The sequence below is a fragment of the Oryctolagus cuniculus genome, chromosome 18 (assembly GCF_051225735.1).
Source record: "Oryctolagus cuniculus isolate XC-2025 breed Fujian yellow rabbit chromosome 18, ASM5122573v1, whole genome shotgun sequence".
Classification (NCBI taxonomy): Eukaryota; Metazoa; Chordata; class Mammalia; order Lagomorpha; family Leporidae; genus Oryctolagus; species Oryctolagus cuniculus.
This window is the reverse complement of record NC_142884.1, coordinates 30,371,862-30,393,518: the sequence shown is the minus strand read 5'-3', so window position 1 is coordinate 30,393,518 and position 21,657 is coordinate 30,371,862. Positions and strand designations below refer to the sequence as shown.

The following is a 21,657-nucleotide window of genomic DNA, read 5'->3' as shown; positions in this document are numbered from 1 at the left end:
TTGTCAAGGAGCATTTGCACCCATGTCCTGTCAGGGAGCGGTTCCCCTGCCAGATGCTGCCTTTCACACTACCCGTGCTTTCTCCTCTTACAACCTCCCTGGCCTTGCAGAAACAAAATGCAATAAAGCGAGCCTGTCTCCCTTCTCCCTTTTCTCTGATGAGCAGCTTTCCAAAGGACTTTCTGGCTTTGTTCTTCAGTGGAGGGGTGTGGGTGGGTGGGGCACTGTTTGTGTTAGCTCTCCTTTGAAGACTATTGTGAGAGCAGGAATGTGGGTCTATGGGACCTATCCTCTCAGCAATCAGTGTGCTGGGATAGGTGCTTAGCTGCGACATGCTCTTCTGCTCAGTGGAAACACAGGAGGAATGTGGATAGGGCTGCCTGTACCACTGGCATCCCATATCCGCCACCAGTTTGAGTACCAGATGTCCCGCTTCCAATGCAGCTCCCTGCTGATGCTCCTGGGAAAGCAGCAGAAGATGGTCCAAGTTCTTCGGCCACAATCACCCATGTGGGAGACAAGGATGGAGTTCCTGGCTCCTAGCTTTGGCATGGCCAGCCCTAGCCATTGCAGCCATTTGGACAATAAGTCGGTGAATGGAAGATTCTCTCTCTCTCTCCCCCTCTCCCTCTCTCTCCCTCTCCTTCTCCTGCTCTCCCTGCCTTTTAAATAAATATATCCTTTTTAAAACAACAGATAATGATTTTAAAAATGGAAAATGGAAGCTGCTAACCATTTGACCCAGGATTCCTTGTAGGTGGCCTTGCTCTGAAGAGCTGACCTGTTTGGAGTTTCAGCTCAGATGTGAGACACACCTTCAATCCCCATTTATGGAGGAAGGGTAGATTTAGGAGGTGGAAGAGGCTCTGTTCTCTCACTGGGGTGGAAAGTAGAAAGCAAAGCATCTGTAACACATTGAAAGGAAGTGGCACATGCCCCAGGAAAGACTCTTCAACCCCCAAACCCTCCTCCCACTCTGTGTGAATTCAAGCTCTCTTGCTGACAACATGAAACCACGGTTCTGGTCCAAGGTCAAGAGGCCACATCTGGCAAGCGCATTCTTGCTGGAGAGTCCTGAGGTGACACAGAGCATCTCCTGGCAACAGACACGGAGCATGAACAAGATTCAGCCTAACTGACGTTTGTAGCACACCCATCCTTAAGATAATCCACTAGCCCATTAATCAGTCCATCAGTCAACTGAATGGATTAACGCATTTGGGAAAGCAAAGACCTGATCACTTCTCAAGGTTTCACCTGCTTCTACCTGTGAATATTTCATAATAGGGGTTAAAGTTTCAACATGCATTTTATAGGAGATAAACCACATTCAAACCCTAGCTCACACTTAGGGACAGTATTCGTGCTTCTCCAGGGGAGAGGAGAACTGTCTACTAATTGTTTTGTGGGCTCCTTAGCCAGCTGTAAATCTACTCCTAACACTAACTTTTAATTCATCAAGATAAGTAGGGTTTTAATGCAGCATCTTGTCACCATATTCAATGTTTATAAATTAATCTTCAAGTTGTATTGATTGGAAAATGCATTAAGCACAAATCCATCTAATTATCCTTGGGCTAAAGGCTTGGTCAGATCCCCACCCAGAGAGCAGGGGTCAGAGAGTGCAATGCTGGAATCTGCTGCAGAGAGCTCTGGTGGACTCCAGTCCTCAGCACCAGGGTGGCCTGGGTGACCTTGAGAAGGCATCCCAGGGCCTCTAGCAGACATCAGAATTAAATGCTCACATGGGGAACATGTGAATCCTTGTAAATGGCCAACATTCTTCATGTTTTTATCCTGGAGGAAGGAAGGGCTTACACCGACTTCACGAGACTGTGACTTTCAAAGATTCCCTATAAACCTACCCATTACCCCACTCAATGCAGTGACTTCACTGCAGACATGGGGAGGCCAGAGCTCGAACATCAGACCAAGCTGTAAGTATTTCCTACCTTCTTGTTTATCTTTCTCGTTTGTACATCTGAAGACAGTAGCATTTTGAAGATAGTTCAACAGGTTCATGGAAAGTGGAATTAAATGTATGAGTTTTCTTGGAGCAAGAAAACTTTTGGTGCAAAAAATGTTTTCTCATAATATATGGAGAATGAATATTATAAAAAACTATACATAGATCTAAAAAATGCACTAAAATAAACTCATACTTTTAAATGCATTTTCCCAGGACCATTTTAAAGCAGCCTTGCCAGGCTTCCTCGGAACCTATATTACACTTGCTGGATGATTCAGTTAACACTGGAACCCTCAGATCGCTTGCTCCTAGCTATCTAAGATCATAGGTCACATCTGTCCTATGCTCACTGAAGCCCAGATGTTAAACCAGAAGATCTTCATTACCCACCCCCATCCCCATCTATCTCTCTCTGATACTCTGCCTTTCAAATAAATATTTGTTAAAAGAAGACATGCTTTACCTGTGTGTCCTGCCAGCTGCAGAGCCTCAGGGGCACTGCTGCCATGGCCCTGGTCTATGAGCAAGTTTGGCTGGCAAACTGAAGGGGCTTGGGAGACAGGGAGTTCATTGGAGACAAGCAGTTGGAAGAGAACCCCAGGCAGAAGGGCTCATAGATGATGAATTGGCAGTCTAGACCCTGAGAGCAGGACAAACATCTCCCACTGAAAAGGTTTCTTGTAGAGCTGGGACTTGAAAGATACACACAGGCATTCGTTCAATGGATGCAGAAGGGAGGAAATGGGCCAGGGCATGCTGGAGTATGGACTTGGGGAAGCAAATGCTGTGAGATGGGCAAGTGTGAGGTGCTATAACAGGTATGAAGGGGCAAGAGGGGTGAAGGTGGTTGTTAAGGGTCCTTGATGCCACACTGAGGATCTCAGGTGACATTTCTTTTATTTGTTTACTTATTTATTTATTGAAGGTCAGAGTAACACAGAGACAGAGAACAAACAGCTACAATGGCTTGGGCTGGGTCAGGCTGAGCCAGAAACTCCATCTGGATCTCCCACATGGGTAGCAGGTGCCCAAGTTCTGGGGCCATCTTCCACTGCTTTCCCAGGTTAATTAACAGGAAACTGTATCAGAAGTAGAGTAGCTATGAATTGAACCTGCACTCTGATATGGGATGCCAGCATCATTAGCAGCAGCTTAGCCTGCTGTGCCACAATGCCATCTTACAACAGGTGCTTCTGTGCCTGACTCCAGCTCCGATTTCAGCCACATCTGTGGTAGAGAGCTCTCCTGCCTGTGGCCAGCACCCCATCTCCAGCACCTGCTGAGCTTCTGTACTTTTCCGCCCCAGGCTTTTCCCCAAATCTGTGGAGCTCCCTCAGCTATTCCCAGGGAGTCCTAGAAGTGCAAGAAAACTCCCACCCCTGGGAGGTCCACACCGTCAGGTCCCACGTTTCAGAGCAGGCCCTGGCTCCAGCACAGAACAGATGAGTTTTCAGAGAAGTCTCCCTGGGATTGGCCCCAGGGGCCCACAGTGGTAAGAAGCTCCAAAATTCACATTTGATGACATTTTCTCTCTTCCCTGTCTCCCTGGCCTGCTCCCTGGCTCCTGCCTCCCAGCCCCACCTCCCAGATCTGTGTATCTGGCCATCAGGAGTCTTGGACACATCTGTGGGAAGGAGCCAAGAATGATGCACCTGTAAGGAATGAGAGTAATGCAAGGTGAACAGTCAATGACTGAGAAAAGAGAGAGAGAAACAGAGGGGGGCGGGGAGTTTCATAAACAGAGATGAAGGCAGAGACAAACAGAAACATGGATATAAACAGAGAGAGAACAGATAGCCTAAGGGACAGAGTGACAAAGACAAACATGAAAATGGAAGTAAACAGACACAGAGACAGACAGACAGAGAACAGTGCCAAGGACAAATGGTGAGAGGACAGCGAGAGAGGCATCAGAGCAAGCTTCCTAGAGGATAGGCATATGACCCTGGAGAAGACAGCCCAGCCCCCAGGAGGGCCAGACATGAGGGCAAAAGAATAGTCCACTGCCAGGAGGAAGTCCCAGTTCTGTTTGTGCTGTGGTGGCTCAAGCCTGGCTCCTGGGGCTATGAGTCCCCAAGGGGACTCCCCTACTCCACCTTCTGCCCATTCTCCTGCCCCTCCTTGATCCTGAGCCCCTGAAAGCAGGCAGCAGGGAGGGAAAAACTGCTTTTTCCCAGTTCGGAATGTGCTGGTGCTGCTTGGCCACGTGGCGCAGCATCACAGGACAAGGTGACAGAGTAGCTCACTGGTCCCCAACACCTGGAATGACACCTTTGCAGCTGTATAAATTATTAACACCTCACCCTACCCGACACAGCACATTTTCATAGGACAGATGTTTCTATTCACGTTTAATATGGAAAGAACCTGTTTAGGACAAAATATCAAGCACAAATGCCATGGGTCGTGGCATGAAGTAGGCCCACTAGAAATTTCATTTAAAAAAAAAAAAAAGATTTATTGTTCACTTCCCAAATGCCTGCAGTATGTCAGAGCTGGCCCAGGCTCAAGCCAGGAGCTAGGAACTCAATCCAGATCTCCCACCCAGGTGGCAGAGATCAACCACTTGAGCCAGCACCACTCTCTCCCAGGGTGTACAATGGCAGGAAGCCAAAATAGGGAGCTTAGCCAGGACTGAACCTAGGCACTCCCATGAGAGACGAAGTGTCCCCTGCAGCACCAAACCTCTACCCACCACTAGGAAGTTCAACACAGAGGAAATCCAGATAAAATCCCCAGTGAGTTGTTACCATGATCCATGCCTGTCCCTCTCCTCTCCCTGATGGCACATTGTGGATTCTCCCTGGGGGCCCTATTCCCTCCTCCATAAACTGGAACTGCAACACCAGCATCCTGTATCAGTGCACAAGTTCAAGTCCCAGCTGCTCCCCTCCCAACTCCCCACTAAATAACGCACCTGGGAAAGCAGCAGCAGGTGCCCAGGCACCGATGTGGGAGACCTGGATGGAACGCCTGGCTCCTAGCTTCAGCCTGGTCCAGCCTGAGTTTTGCAGGTGAACCAGCAGATGGCAGATCCCTTTCTCTGTGTCTGTCCCTCTCCCTCTGTGACTCTGTGACTGCTTTAAAAATTACCTTTAAAGAAAACTGGAACTGCGGAGAGAGTCACCGTGGACGTTTAGCGGGGCACTGCACGAAGCATCCTGAGCCCAGGGCCTGGGTGCAGCCATGCTGGTGGCTATCGCCGTAGTGCACGGGCAAGCCAGGCAGTCCTGGCTGTTTTCTGCTGTGTCGCTGCCTGACACTTGGACCACTTTTCTCAGCTCAGGCTCTATGTCTATGAAATGTTTCCTGACCCTGACACTGGCAACCAACATGGTTTCCTCGGAGCCTTTGTCATGGTTCACTTTTTCCAACTTCTGGCTCTAGACTGTGAGTGACAAAGGTCAGTGACCCTGAGGTTCTAGTTCTGGATCCCCAGTGACAGACCTGAGAAAAAACATGGGTACAGAGAATTTGCATGCAAGGTGACCCCAGGAAGCGTGGGAGGAGAGGGAAAAAAGCCAGGTGGGTGAGGAGAATGATGAGAGTGATCAGGTTACCGCTGTGCACCTGGGGATCCCTCTGCCCCGGGGGAGAGGCTGTGAAGAATGTGCCTTGGAGGTGTCCGCTGGAGGCATAGGGAGCAGGTGTTCATTCACCAGGCCCTGAATGGTCCTCTGGATGGCTGTGCCAGGTTCTAGCTGTCCCTCCACTGAAGGTGACATCCTCCCAGTCCACTTCCAGCCCGCCTGGGTGCTCCCCACTTGTCCTGAGGTGTGCAACCCAATTGCATGGTTGCTGTGACCCCCAAGCTGTACCTCCTGCCCCCTGGGCAGTGGCTCCTGAGGGCAGGACCAGCACTTGGGGCTGGGGCAGCAGATGCCACACTCAGACAGCTTTCCTCAGGAAGTGCTCAGTGCCCAGTCTCCAAAGAAAGTTGTGAACTACAGTGCAACAAGGGCCAGAGGGAAAGATGACAAGGATTCTGTGCCATCACTGGATCTGGGAGTGGGGCAGGAGGGACGCCTCTCGGAGGGGGTGTCACTCAGCATGAAACCAGATGGAGACATTTCCAGAGTGGAAACGGACCAGGCAGATCAGATCAGAGGAACAGACTGAGAGAAGGCTTGGAGGCTTGGGGGCAGAAGGGAGTGGGGCACACCCAGGAACAGCAAGAGGTCGGGGGAGCTGCTGAGGGTATTCCCAGGTAGTCCAGGGGGGGCTGGGCCACACACCTAGGTAGTGGGTTCAGCCCTGTACTTGCCTGCACGCAAGCTGCTGCAGGTCTACAGCCAGTAAGAGACGTGTTTGGAAATGTGTGTGCAAGGAAGTTGATCTCTTAGGCAGCCTTGTGGAGGGAGGGTTGGAGCACATGTGGTGGGAGACAGAGGCCCCAGTCAGGGGTGTCCAGTGAGAGGTGAGAAGTCCCCATCGAGGTGGTCTTGGGGGTCGAGAAGAGAGAGGCAGGCATGGACAGCCCAGTTCTGGCCCAAGAGGATGTGCCAGGGGTGCTCCATACAGGAAGAGGCAGGCCACGGTTTGTGCTCGGATGAGCACACAGCGAAGCATGGGGGCAGGAGAGGAACAGCGGTCCAACAAGGCAGGAGCCTGCTGGCTCAGGACTGCCTGTGTGCCACCCTGATGGAACACGGAAATTGTAAGTCTTTAGAACCTCAGTAGCAATTTCACAGAGTAACAGAGTTTGACTGTTCAATCTAATAATAACAAATTGGCTTGTATGACTTTTTAAAATTTCATTTTGCTCGTAATTCAAGCTTTATTGTTGTCTGCAAAAGTATGGGTTCATGGCTTGCCGGAACTATAAGACCTGGTCCTTCCCCACTGTTAGGTTGGGAGGTGCTGGTCTCGGAGCTCCCCATCAACTCCCACCCACCGAAGCCTCCAGAGTCTTATTTTCTCTTCCTGCCAGAAAAGTGCCTCCCCACACCCGCACCAGCGAGCTAAGCAGGGCGCCCCACGCCACTGTGGTGGTCCTGGAGCCTCGTACCCCCAAGGGTGTGTCTTAGCTCAGACACGGGGAGGGAGGCCTCCCTGACTCAGGCTGGCCGCGGGGGCTGTTAACTCTGTAAAGGCAGTGACGTTGTCATGCATTTCCAAGGCCAAGCTGGCACCGAGGAACTGTGCAGGGGTGGCATCTGGCCGCTCCCTGCCGCCAACGCCTGCTGTCTGCAGCCCGGCTCCCAGGAGGTCATTAATGCGGATCAGCCGCTAATGGACTTTCCATGCCGGCTTTGTCCTGCGGCACTATTTTTAACTCACTTTGGACATCGCATTATCCACATGCATTTTGATTTCTTTGTGAGAACAGACACAAATAAACCCTTCAGTGCTGTTTCTGTGCAGCTCCTCAGACGATTCAGAAACCAACTTCTTGCTGCTCCATTTGCTTTGCTGAAACCAAAGTTGTTCCTGCCCCTTACCAAGATGGTGCCCAGGACCTCCCTTCCCCTCACTGCCCAGACAGAGCCTCCACATGTGCTCGCTTCAAATGGCACGCATCAAAGCCTCACATTCTCTTGCAAGCGTTTCGGAGTGGCCCCGACCCCCAGCCAAAGAGCATGTCTGCCAGTGACCACCTGCCTGCAGGCACTAGGGGCACAGTGAGAGGCACATGGTCCAGCCTCGAAGGAACTACAGTGCTCCCGTAGACATGTACAGATCCATGGGGCATCACTGTGGCATAGTGGGTAAAGCCACTGCCTGCAGTGCCGGCATCCTACACGAGCACCAGATCAAGTCCCGGCTGCTCCACTTGCGATCCAGCTCTCGGCTACGGCCTGGGAAAGCAATGGAAGATAGCCCAAGTCCTTGGGCCCCTGCACCTGCGTGGGAGACCCAGGGGAAGCTCCTGGCTTCTGGCTTTGGATCAGCCCAGCTCTGGCCATTACGGCCCTTTGGGGAGTGAACCAGCAGATGGAAGAAAACACACTTTGTTTCTCTTCCTCTCTCTGTCACTCTGCCATTCAAACACATAAAACAAGTATGAGAGAAAGAGAGAGAGAGGAGAGAGAGGAGAGAGAACACCTCCCTGATTTTGAATGTAGGATCTAAAGCAAAAGCTAAAAGCACCGTTAGCATCTGGAGAAGAAAACCCTAGTGAGTGGCTTAGGAAACATTAGAAGTGGGGTTAGGCTGATGTAGCCAGGTCTCCCCAGGGGGACAAAAATGCACTTTGAAGAAGTATCTAAAAATCAGAGGCCACAGCCCACAGCACAGCCTAGCATTGTCTGTCCTCTGCACCATCAGCTCCTCCGCTCACCAAGGCGGTGTGCAGGCAGGCAGTAGGCAGGCAGTGGGCATAGCTCTGTTCTGACCTCAGCTCTCCACCCATTCATCATCTATCAAGTGGATTTAGCACCTGAGAGGCATTAGGCAGTACACTAGGGATGGCTATAGAAAGCAAGAGAGACACAGGCTCTGCTCTCAAAGAGTTCATGAGCCAACTGGGGGAATTTGGCAAGTTAACAGAACTAACGATGAAGTCAAAGGAGCTGTGGCAGCCCGTGCTGAGGCATCCAGCTCCAGGGGCAGGAGCTGCTCAGCTGGAGGCCCTGGTTGGTAACAGGTGGCAGGCAGCCTGCAGGATGGCCAGAGGTGATCCCCACCTTCCTGAGTTCACAGCTATGTGTAATCCCCTCCCCTTGGGGTGGGCCATTCTTCTAACCAAAAGAACAGAGGAAGATGAAAATGTAGGGTAACAAGTCTGTGATTAGATCACAAAGTTGGACTTCCATCTTGCCTATGTACCCAATTTCCTTCTTGCATTCCACACTTGGATAAAGCAAGCTGTGCTGTGGGAGAGGCTCCTGCGGCAAGGAAATGAGAGCAGCCTCCGACCAAAAGCCAGTTAGGAACCAAAGTCCTCAGGCCAACAGCTCTCAAGGAATTCAGTTCTAACAACCTTCCCCAGTCAGTCCACCAAGTGAGACGCTAGCCCTGGCTGGAGCTGTGACTGTAACCTTGTTACAGGCCCTGGAACAGAGGGCCCAGATAAGGCTGGGCATAGAGTTGCGGCTGGCAGAAGCTGTGAGATAAAACACGTAGGTTGCTTTAAGCTGCCAATTGTGTAGCGATTTGTTTAGCAGCGGTAGAAAACTACTATACAACTGGATTTGTGTGTCCTTCCCTTGGTTTGGGGATAGTAGGTCATTGATGCACACACTTGCCAGGCAGCGTATGGGCTGAACACACAGGTTGAGTTCTTGCCTACTGAACAATGCTCAAATGGAGTACAGATGAGAGAAAGGCAGGTGGCTGGGAAGGCAGCAGATGCCAGAAGCCACAGCTGTCTCTTTGCCAACAGCCGGGACTTCCTTACATGAGCATTTCCCTAAGTTACTAGTGTCTGCAGGCCAAGGATTCTGGCCCTGCTTCTCACCTTGGCCCAGCCCCCAGCACGGCCTGAGCACTTGGCTAGAGCCAGTACTGGGGCCACAATGGGAGCAGAAGCCGGCCTGCATCTGGAAGCTTCTGGGGATGACAGAAGAGGAGTTCACAGGCTGTGGACATCAGCGTAGGGCCACAGCTTGTCTTGCTGCTGCAAGGATCCCAACTAGATTGCCCAAACCTGACATTATCTCCAAGGAGGACAATGAGAGACAGAGCCAGCCTCACATGTAAGGTCAGAAAGGATTCTCTCTGAAGAGGAATGGAGGTCTTCTTATTTCAAAAATCTCTACACCCCAGATGCAGAGGTTGGCCCACTAGCTCACCCTTCTTTGAATTAAGCACAGCCTGAATCCCCTTTTAAGGTGTGACTCCCCAGGACAGAGAATCCTTTCAGTCTCATCACAGTGGCTGGATTGTACTTATCACACTGATTCACCTGCAACCAGAGTGTGCAGAGTTTAGGAGTCTCTGAAGAAGTCCACTGACATCAGCTGGTGGCTTGGACCTCGAAAGAAGAGAAGAGAAGAGAAGAGAAGAGAAGAGAAGAGAAGAGAAGAGAAGAGAAGAGAAGAGAAGAGAAGAGAAGAGAAGAGAAGAGAAGAGAAGAGAAGAGAAGAGAAGAGAAGAGAAGAGAAGAGAAGAGAAGAGAAGAGAAGAGAAGAGAAGAGAAGAGAAGAGAAGAGAAGAAGAGAAGAAGAGAAGAGAGAAAGAGAGAAAGAGAGAAAGAGAGAAAGAGAGAAAGAGAGAAAGAGAGAAAGAGAGAAAGAGAGAAAGAGAGAAAGAGAGAAAGAGAGAAAGAGAGAAAGAGAGAAAGAGAGAAAGAGAGAAAGAGAAGGAAGGAAGGAAGGAAGGAAGGAAGGAAGGAAGGAAGGAAGGAAGGAAAACTTGTATATGCAGTCAATATACTTAGGGGAAGCATCCCCAAACTTAGTAATGTATTGGATACTAGGAGGAAGGAGGAGGAAGATACCAAGATGATGTTTAATGGAGATGGTTGGCTCGAGGGCTCTGAAGCTGCAGGTCCAGCTACAGAGATTTTTGGATGCTGTTGGCATAGGTTGGATGCCTGAGACTGTGGGAGCAGGGAAGACAGGAGTGTGTGCAGAGCAGGGCCCAGTGTACACAGAACTGCGTGCCTTTGGCCCTATCAATTCCAGAACTAGAAACTTACTCCATGGAAGTGATAAAAAATGGGCAATGAGCTGTGCCTGAGGATAGCCATGGTAGAGACATTCACACCTGTGAAAGCTGAAAGCAATCAAAATTTCCAGCAAGACAGGCGAAGTCCAATTTCATTGCAAAGCATGGAGCACTATACAGCCACAATTACACAAATACACAGTGGCACGGAACGCTAAATCGCTGAGGGGTGTAAGCCAGACCCAGAGTTCCACAGGAGGCCATCATTGTCGTATGGGCACACATACCCACACAGAAACCACTGGAAGGTCACACACTGAATGCTTGGCTGTGATCTTTCGGCGATGACTTTAAAGATGAGTGCTGTTTCTTCCATTTTGTTCTTCCCATAATTTTTTTCTCTACATTAACTCTGAGTCAGTTATCTAATTAAGAAAAAAAGGGTGTACTTACAGCCTCCCTTTTGGTTCAGTGGAGACCTCGCTAGATCAGCGCTGAGAACAGTAGCTTCCGTGTCTTCCTCCCTGTCTTCCCCTTGGGTAAATGGGCCCCCACAGAAACTCCACAGAGAAGCTGCTGCCCTTAATATTACATTGCCAATTTCACCCTCAGCACTCTGCATAAACACTATTCCGCAGCATTAGGTCGCAGCCATTAGCAAGGCAGATATGTGCTGGCTTTCCCTCTCAGTTTACAGCCCTTATCATTTGCAAGTCTGTTTTAAGAACTCTAAATTATGGTCTGCCCATAGCCTACATAAAAGTTCAAGAAAGTCTTACCATTTAGAGAGCTGTAAAATGCATCTAACAGTGTGACAAACCCTTACGCACAGCTTCCTAAAGTGCATGCTAACTAATCAGCTGCCCTTTCCTCCCAGGAGCCCCGAGATCTTCCCAAAGCAAAGGCCTCCTTGGGATAATACTCAGGAGCAATCGAGGTCGGGCACAAGGACGGCTGCACAGCCATTCATGTTGGTTTCCTTGTGATGGAAAACCAGGGCCTTTGTGGAACTCTAACAGCATCAAATTATAGCCCAAAATTGTTCCGAGCATTCTATGGCTTAATGGTCCCAGTATCCAGACTGACGCCTCCTAAATATCCAAGTTAAAGACCTCCCATATTAAAGACTCCTGCCCATTGCCACTTGCACCTGGCAGCACCTGTGAAAGGTCCCTGCCCCTGGAATAGTTGTTGTTTAGCACAAACACAATGGAATTCTTGCTTGCCTCCAAAATGCCTTATAAAAGCTTTTCTACCTTGGGTCAAGAACCCCAACCTGCTGACAACAAAGATGGCACAAAGAACAGCCATTGGGCCCAATGGGCTGGCCCAGGTCACACATTATGCATGGGCCCTGGTTCAAACCCAGCCACAGTGGTAGGTGTCTAAAAAATGAACCTTAGCAATTGCACAAAAAAAATAAAACCAAGGCATCGGTTATCTTAAAATGATGCAGAGGTGTTGAAACTCGCAGAGGTGTTGAACCCTTGCTGCCCTTCTTAGACAAAGCATGTGCCCCTGGTTTGCCTCTGTGCAACGGACTGAATGTTTGTGTCCTCCCCAGATTTACATGTTGAAATCCTAGGCCCCATGTGATGGTGAGGCCTTTGTAATTTCTGTCTGAATCTGCAGGCTGATGTGTGCCACTTTCCCAGGCTTGCCTGGCCCGCTGCTTGCAGCTCTCCTCAGCAGGCGTCTTATGTTGCTAGTGCCTCCGTTTTTCTGGGGTCTCCTCTGCAGCTCTACTCTCACAGCCTCACTACACACTGCTCTATGTAGCAGCTGCACCCCTGCAGCACAGCTCCTCCTGCCCCTACCCCTGGGCTTCCCTGTGACATGTCAGTAGATGCAGCCATGACCCATAACTACCTGCAAATCAGCAGCATGTGAACGTCATCAAAGTCTGCCTTCAGCAGGAGCCACAACCCAGCAAGCCAGTATCCTGAAATGGTCCTGAGGCTGCAGGGTAGCCTGGGCTTCTCTCCTGGAGAGATTCTTTGACATGAAGTTGCAGCTCTAGACCTGTGGAGGGACAGTGATGCCTGCACCTGCCCAGAAGACCTCTTGACTGCCTGGGGGTTCCCTCTCCCATCATCTTGCTCATTAACACACACTGTCTCACCAGAACTACTCTCCTTAGCACAGGGTTTCTCCTTTGCCTTCCGTCATGAACACATTCTCTTATTCCTTCCTGAGCCAGGCTGTGAATTTTCCAAATCTTGCTGCTATGCTCCCTTTGCTCCTGATGCTCACTGTAAAGCTTAGTAACGGCTGCCAGCTTGAACCCTTTGCTGCCTTTAAGTCCACCCTGCCACCCCAACCAGTCCACCATCTTCAAGGTCAGCCACCCTTAGACTCAGGACAGAAACGCAAAAGAAGTCAAGCTCCTTGCAGCCGTGTAACATAGGGGACCTTTAGTCCAATTCCAAGTAGAACTCTCGTTTCCATCTGAGAGCTCACTAGTATGGCTTGTACCGTCTGTAGTCCCACCAACATGCCAGTCTTCGCAGCCCTAACACTCCACGTCCAGCCTCCTCCTCCAGACTCTCCCAGCCTTCCCTGGTCAGTGCATTTCTAAGGCTCGTCCACCTCTGCAGGTGGAGCTAACGATAATGATCCCTCTTCTTGGTGTCCATTTCCTCTATTAGTCAGTTTTTCCTATTGTAACTAAAATACCTGAAAGGAGATTCTTGGGAGGGAAAAGGGTTTGTTTGGGCTTAGAGGTCACAGTTCAGGAACAGAGGGTCCCATTAGTCTGGCACTGATGGAGGTCGGTACAGAGGAACAATCACACAGCAAGCCAGGAAGCAGAGAGAGAGGCTAGGCCAAACTCGGCTTAAATAACCGATATTCTCACAATGAATGCCTTCTGAGGACAAGCCCCCAGTGACCTAAAGACCTCCCACTGTCCCCACCTCCTAGCCACCATAATTATACCAAGTCTCCATGCTAATCCACCAACAACTACCAGAAGTCTTTGTGCTTTTTTTAAAGACTTATTTATTTTACTTGAAAGACAGAATGACACACACAGAGAGAGAGAGAGAGAGAGAGAAAGAGAGAGAGAGAGAGCGCTCTTCTATCTACAAGTTCACGACTCAATGGCCCCCAATAAGCCAAGCTGGGCCAGGCCAAATTCAGAAACCAGGAACTCCAGCTGGGTTTCGCACATGGTTAGTTGAGGTCCAAACACTTAGGTCACCTGCCACTGCTTTCTCAGGCACATTAGAAGGCGGCTAGGTCACAAGTGGAGAAGCCAGGACTCAAACTGGTACTCTGATGTAAGATGCTAGCATCATAGTTGGTAGCTTAACCTGCTGGGCCACAATGCTGACCCCAGCATAAGTCTTTTAGTTTTAAACTTCTGCATGAGTTTGGGGAGCCAAATCCTATTCAATCTTAACACTACCCACTTTGATCATGAAAATCCCATTCACCCACATGGCCCTAGATCACTTAGTTGGGATTGAAAAAAGTGGCAGCGGCTAGGAAAGAGAGGAGAGCCCACTCTGTGTCTACTATTTCTTCTTTAGATAATCAAAAATTTCTATGGGTTGAATGCTTGAATGTATCCCCCCAAGTTCATCTGTTGACCTCCAATGCAACAAGATGGGGAGGTGGGGGCTTTAAGGGCTGATTGGAGCATGAGGGCTGTGCCCTCACGAATGGATGGATGCTGTTATCATCCATCACTGTGGAAGTGGGTTCCTGATTAAAGGATGAGTTTGGCCCCCTCAGCCCCTTGCACACATGCAAATATGTGCGTCTATATCCACACACACACACTGTGCTCTCTTGTCCTCCATCTTCCATAATTGGAGGACACAGCAAGAGGACCCTCACCAGATGTAAGCTCTTTGCCCTTCGACTTCCAGCCTCCAGATTTGTAAGAAATAAATTTCTTTTCTTTATAAATTACCCAGCCTATGGTATACTGTTATAGCAACACAAGGCAGACTAAGGCAAGAATTTAAATGTGAATGCAAATGTTATTCAAATGAAATGACTCCTAAAATAATTTACATAGAACAACTATTAGATTAGAATCTTTTATTTAATACAGCCTGCCCAAAATAATTGAGGCTATTTGGCTCTTTGGGCAGGGATGACAGCACACCATCATCGCCTCTGGAGTGAAAATGGAGTGTCTTCTCTTGGGGTTACAAGCCAGCTCTGAGATATAAACAAGGTCATCTGACGGGCTTTGGCCTGCAGGAAAGAAACATTTTCTTGTCCTGGCTCACCTGAAGAGCTAAACTTGCTGGTGAAGGTCCAGTGTCTTTTAACTGGGATAGACCACTCTAAGTCGCGGCCGTCTCCTGAATAAAGGAACACACTGTGTGAATGGCAAGTCCCTGCACAATGGAGAAGTTGCTGATGTGTTCATGTTCTCATCCACCTTCACGGTGCCTCTTAGCGCCCAGCTCGTGGGATCTTGCTCTCACCTACCAGTTAGCTTGTCTGAGCGAAGATGATGTGATACAAAAAATACAAAGAAGAAAATCAGACTTTTTGAAATGCTCAATTTGTAACTTTTGACTTCTAAAGCAATTACTTAGAAAGAGGAAAGGGGGGTACAGTTCTCCTGCTAACAAGCATATATCAAGACATCCTTTCAACTATTTTTAAGAATTATTGCAAGTAAATTATTATTCTTTTCATTATAAATGGAAGGATCCCTTGTCTCCAATTAAGTTCCATCCCCAACTTCTGAGGACTTGAAATTCTGCTAGTCAGGGGAACTGCCTTGACATGGCCAATCACTCTTTCATGGTAGAGAATCCATGTTCTCTCGCCTGACCCACTTCATTCTATGTGCTATCACATGACTACTGTAGGCATTTGAGTTTGCAACCTCTGAACTGGACCATTCCCAGAGGGCCTTGGATAACTGAGTGGTTTCATCCACAAATGGCTGGAGTCCAGCCCTGAAGGACACTCTGCAGGCCCACAACTCCATCTTTGAATAGAACTGTCATTTCTGAAGGGGTCCCGTCTCCCTACTCCATCCTGCCCTGAGTACAACTTTGACTCTATGAAGCCAGCACTCCACCTCCCATTTATCTCTCCCCATTAACAGTTTCCTGATTCACACAAACAACTGATTCAGAAGAAAGACAAATACTTCCCTCAAAGGAGGGCTGGAATCAAGCCTATCAGTTTCCCAGAGTACAAAGAATTTGTAGGCTGCTTTTGACCTGAGTCTGGGACTTGAGCCAAGACTGTGCAGGTGAAGTCAGAAGCCCCCCAAGAGGGCATGACAGCTAATCTTCTGTGTTAACCTGCGTGAGCAAAGGAATGCCCAGATGACCAGGTAATACTATGCCTGTGAGGGTGCTTCTGTGAGATCGGCATTTGAATCCGTGGACTGAGATAACAGGATCCACCCTCACCAAATTTGGGGAGCATCAACCAATTCATCAAGGGCCTGGATAGAACAAAATGCAAAGTAAGGGTGAACCCTTTCTTCCTGAGCTACCCTTGGACATTGGAGCCAAGCTGCTGATTCTTGGGTCTTCAGACTCTTAAGATTTACATCAGCAGCCCTGTCTCTCAGGCTCTTGGTCTCTGACTGGCAGTAACATCAACTGCTCCCCTGATTCTCAGACCTTCAGACTTGGAATGAATTATCTCACCAGCTTTCCTGGTTCTCCAACTTCCAGACAGCTTATCGTGGGACTTCTTGGCCATCATAATCATGTAAGCCAATTCTCCTAAGAAATCTCCTCCTGCATCCATATCTGTGCTTACAGCTGTGTCTACATCCATGCACCTTATCAGGTCTGCTTCTGTAGAGAATCCTGGCTAACACAGGGGCCTTCACTGGGATCGCAAGCCAGGTTTTAAAGAATCCTTTGGCCTAGGCTACTTATGACTCTGCATATCGCGTAGTGTAAAAAAAGCATAATAATGTCTACTTTAGATTGTCCTCGTGAACATCAGATGAGGTAACATCTGTAAAGCTCTTAGCACTCAATAAACAACATCTGCCTCTGTTGTTGTTGCCATTGTTATTTTTATATCAGTCAAGGTTCTTTAATTGCAAGCAACGGAAGTCAACTCTGGCTAACTTAAGGGTGGGAATGTATTCAAGAATTCACCCAATCAAAGGGACATCTGGACAACAAGCACAAACGAAAACAGGAACAAGACCACTCCAGGGACCCAGGCAGTCAGAGATAATTTGAAGCTTATCACCAATCATTCTATCCACTTGCTTCACATCTCTTAAGAGTCAAAGTCCCAAGAGAGAAACCACCTTTTCTCCCGTCCCTTTTGTTACGCGCCTGTCCTTTGTCTAATGCAGGGAGCATGGCAGGTGCCCTGCTTGACAGTCCCAGCCTGCCTGCATGCAGCGGAACAGGGGTATCTTCCCAAAGGGTGCCGGGCTCCTTCTGCTGGAAGAGGGCGTGGAAGTCACACAAAATCAACACGCGTCTGATGTAAACCACCTCGCCTTGGCAGCAGCTCCTTGCACAGCCAGATGTCGCAGGTGACGCGGCCAGGGGCACGGTCATCACTTCAGTTCCTCAACAAGGGGCTCTTCCTCACCCGCTTCTCTGTTGTCCTCAGTCACCTCGGCCCCAGAGCCTGCCCAGCTGGCCTTCATGGGACTGGGGTCAGTCACCCAGTCTGCTGAGGCAAGAAAAGCCACAGTCACACAGGAGCATCCCCAGATGACAGCACAAATCCTGCACTGAGTTAACACCTGCTTTGCTTTCATGCCATCATCAAAGAGTTTTATCCTAAATATTTGAGGTGCGACTCTGCTCCCTCATGCATATGCTGGTGTAGAATTTCACACCTGTTGGAGCGTTGGCTCATTTGTTGCTGGACCCTGAAATGGCACTTTTATGGAAAATGGTAAAATTCCTGTTACAGCCTAATGAATAAAGTGCACATGATCCAGCTGTGGCAGCTTCTCACAGCCTGTACCTTCCCAGGGAAACGGGTCCTGGTGGTAATTGGGGAATGTGAATGCCGCTTCATGGCTTGATTTTAAGATGTTTTGAAAGACAATATCTGCAGCAATAAAATGTTCAAACACATCTGAGATGAGTTTTTGTCTCCGCTCCTAATTATACTGATAAATAAATCGTATTTGTTTCCCTGCACTGTAAAATTAAATATCTTTCTACTCCCCTCCTTTTTTGATGAGAAGGAAGATACTCCCTTGATGAGGACAACACTCCCAGTGAGAAGCAAGAAAGAAGGAAGGAGAGATTAACTCTCCAAGCACAACAACGGGAGACCTGCTTCCCTGTTTCTCAACACAGCCTCTAGGGGAAATATTCGCCTTCTTGTTGTCTAGCCCAATCTTTCGTGTCTGGAGAAAATACCCCTCAGGCTCAAGCTGTCTGGGACCTGGATACATTTTTTTCAAAAAGATTTATTTATTTATTTATTTGAAAGCCAGAGTTACACAGAGAGAGAAGGAGAGGCAGAGAGAGACAGAGAGACAGAGAGATCTTCCATCTTCTGGTTCACTCCCCAGCTGGCCTCAACGGCCAGAGCTGTGCCAATCCAAAGCCAGGAGCCAGGAGCTTCTTCCAGGTCTCCCACGCAGGTGCAAGGGCCCAAGATCTTGGGCCATCTTCTACTGCTTTCTCAGGCCATAGCAGAGAGCTGGATCGGAAGTGGAACAGCCAGGACGCAAACCAGTACCCATATGGGATGCCAGCACTGCAGGCAGTGGCTTTACCCGCCATGCCACAGCGCCGGCCCCGGGAACTGGATACATTTTAATCCTCAATGGAATCCCTGTTGCCTGGGCCACAGAGAGCAGCTTGTGATTCAGCCTCAGGCAATGCCAGGTCTTGGCACCTGAAACCAGATCACTCCATAGTACCCATCGAGATTGTGGGGATGTGGATGTTTTCATCTTATTTCTCATCACAGCCTGAGTGCCCAAACCAAAGCCCAGCCCCTGTCAGGTGCTCAAATATGTGATGTTAATTTCAAGAAAACTAACCCCAGGGCTTGGGCAAACACGTTAGTTGATAACTAAGGTCTCAGCTCTGCCTCTAACTGACTGGACCACTTGGAGCAAGCCCCACTGTCCAGCAGTTAAATGAGGATCTTTTCAGAGAGGCAGCTGTGAGTTGAGTCTTTTATTACAGTGTCCAGCCATGCCCTATTCCCTCGATCCCCAGAGAGGGATATTAAGACAAGACAACCCATTCACCTCTGACACCATGACACTTAGATAAAAGTTCTCCGCACACAAACTCAGAATATCCTCAAGCTGAAGCCTGCCGAGGCCAACAGACTGAGCCCCTTGCCTCCACACGGCTGCCTGGCCACAGGGCCGCCCTCTCTGGCAGCCAAGACCTTGCCTCGTGCCTGCACCCTTGCAAGTCCCTACACCTACCCCTCTCTGAACTCATGCCCACATCACTACTGAGAGCAAACGCCAGTTCCAAAATGCCAACTCTGAGGAACTTATTTCTCACTAACAACATTTGGCCCACAGGCAAAGCAGTTAAGGGTGTTCAGCCGTTTACCACCCCCTCGGTGCCCTGGGAAGAGGAAGGTGGCATAGCTGCCATGCTCACAAGCAGCCTCCCTGTTTCCACTTCAGAGCCCATTTGGCACTACTTGCAGTGCCCTGGCCGTCTGTTATTAAAGATTATTATAAAGCAGTCTGACACAGCACGTGGCTCGGACGCATGCTACACTGCTTGCAACAGGGCACCCTGCTTGCCGTTGAGCGGGAGCTCCCCAGCCAGCTCCAAGCTAAGTGTGACATGCAGCTCCCTCGCCTCCGATGCTGCTCTCTCCTCCCTCTGAGCTGGGGGCAATGGCCCTTGGTAAGTGCTCTCTGATGTCGCACAGGAGTATGTGCCTAGGACCGAAAGAGCAGGGATCATGAGCCCCTGGGCCAGCCTGGGGCAGACTGTGAACGACGCCTTCCAAAAACAAGCAAAACAGATGGCAGAGGCCATCGAGTCTGGAATTTGGACAGGCATCTGCAAGTGCTCCTCTGCCCCCAGACTCGGCCTTACTGGCTCTCAGACACAAGGAGACATCAGTCTCTCCCAGGAGTCCTCGGCTAACTCAAAATGATCATGCTGAGATGCAATGCAGTCTCCGCTCCTGGGCTTTGTGGACCAGCTTAGATGCTGCTGTCCCCAGGAAGTGTCCTTTAGGTGATGGTCTCAGAAATCTCAGGTGCTACTTGAACAGCGCCTTCTCTCGGTGCTTCTCTCTTGTTCTCACTCTCTTGTCCCCTCTGCTCTCCTGTCTGGTGTGTTTCTACTTGTATGTGCACAGCCCCAGGTGTGGCTGATTTCCTCTGCCTTTTTCCACTGCTGGTTAGAGAGGCATGGGATGTCTCGGAGTCTGGATTGCCGTCTACCGTATTTTGATTTGTTTTTGATTTTTCCCAGAGTATTAGAGTAAATGAGTCACACTTTATACTGCAAAAGACAACGTGCAAAAGGCCTCATGGGGTTGACATATGAGATTATATCCTTATTAGGTCTCCCACATTTCTGCATGTCTTGTGAACAGAGGCACTGGCTGCCTTTATTCTGAAAAGTCTTTTAAGAATCACTGTATAGTGAGCAGCCCTGGAAGATAAAGAGAATGCCTGCCGCCCTGTGGAGCAAGGCTAGGCTGGCCCACTGCCCATTATGAAAGATTCAGCTTTGCTCAGCTCCGGGCTGCTCTCTTAACAACACACGCACTGAGCAAGCAGCTGTCACCTGGCTCTCTCACATCACCAGGTGGGAGTTGGAGCGGAGGAAGCTAGTACAAGAAAATGTTGATACTTGGGCAACTGTTTTTTCTGTAATGAAGTTCTTTGTCTCTGACCTAGGAGCCCTGTGTTTCCTGCCAAAATCCATGATATCGCAGCAAGCTAACTCGGTTTCTTGCAAGCAGGGTACAATCTCAGACCCTGCAGAGTTCGGGACAACTCCCTTTGCTAATGAAACCTTGGCCCTGTAACAAAAGCGCAGGTATCCTCTTTCTGACCTTCGCTATTGAATCCACCGTAGATGAGGCTCCCAGCCTCTGCACTTAACCAGGATGATGAGACAAGGGCAGTCCCCACACACAAATCTTACCAAATTGCACATTCATGAGAAGAGCTCGGTGTTCTTTGTGACTTTTGGTTTTGGTTTTTGCATGTAAAACCACCCATTCCGCAGCTTCAGCGACCAGGTGGCAGAGAAGCAGAAGATCAGGATTCAGGATTCCAAATGCTCTCTGGTGGATGGCATTGCAACCTGTCCCCTGACAGATCCTTGCCAGTAGCTGGCAGGCCCACAATGTGTGCCTGGCAATGACCTTTCCTCACTGCATCCCAAGACTCTCCGTAAGCCCCAAAACCACTGTCAGGAATGCCGCTGAGGACGTGACCAAGGCTTCCACCTGCAGACTGCTCCAAGGCTCTTCGTGGGCGAGCACACACAGCCCTTTCCATCACCAGGCAAGCTCACCTGCTCAGAGCTCTATCTCAACGAGCTTTCTGCAAAAGCACTTGAACTGCAACAGACCCAGACACGGGGCTAGGTCTTGAGTAAAAGCCGGGCTAGGTCTTGAGTAAAAGCCATACGCATCTGGAGAAACCAGGAGAGGGACTGAGCTGAGCTGCGGGAACCCCAGAAGAAGAAATGTCAGAACTCCTGTGTCTGTCAGGTCCAAAAATGTCCCCAAGTCTTTTGTGTCCTGCTTCCCTTCCCGAGGACGTGGGGAAGCAGTGTTCAATGGAGACACTCTCACTCATTGCCATCCCCAAATGGATGAAGCTCAGCCACCCCAGCACTTGACTCCCCAGGCCCATCCTGGCTATGGAGTCTGGGCTGAGTCAGAGGGATCAAGAGATAATCAGACTAAAGTCACACACAGGCACCCTGCCCAGTAGGGCTACCTATAGAGCAGCCACACAAAAGACCATGGGAGGCCGGTGCCGCGGCTCACTAGGCTAATCCTCCGCCTTGCAGAGCCGGCACACCGGGTTCTAGTCCCGGTCGGGGCGCCGAATTCTGTCCCGGTTGCCCCTCTTCCAGGCCAGCTCTCTGCTGTGGCCAGGGAGTGCAGTGGAGGATGGCCCAGGTGCTTGGGCCCTGCACCCCATGGGAGACCAGGAGAAGCACCTGGCTCCTGCCATCGGATCAGCGTGGTGCGCCGGC

The 21,657-nt window shown here is 49.7% G+C and overlaps 1 long non-coding RNA gene across 6 annotated transcripts in view; it reads right to left on the bottom strand.

Moving 5' to 3' along the window:
* LOC103352338 (uncharacterized) overlaps window positions 1–21,657 on the bottom strand; it is an 88,322-nt gene that overhangs the window by 29,038 nt on the left and 37,627 nt on the right. The window contains exon 4 of one of the 6 annotated variants that reach the window (XR_016224502.1): window positions 14,578–14,980. The exons of 4 other annotated variants lie outside the window; for them this stretch is intronic. This is a non-coding gene — a long non-coding RNA (uncharacterized LOC103352338). Of the gene's footprint in view, window positions 1–14,577; window positions 14,981–15,174; window positions 17,153–21,657 lie in introns of those variants that run through there. One more of the 6 variants, XR_016224501.1, reaches the window with a different exon arrangement.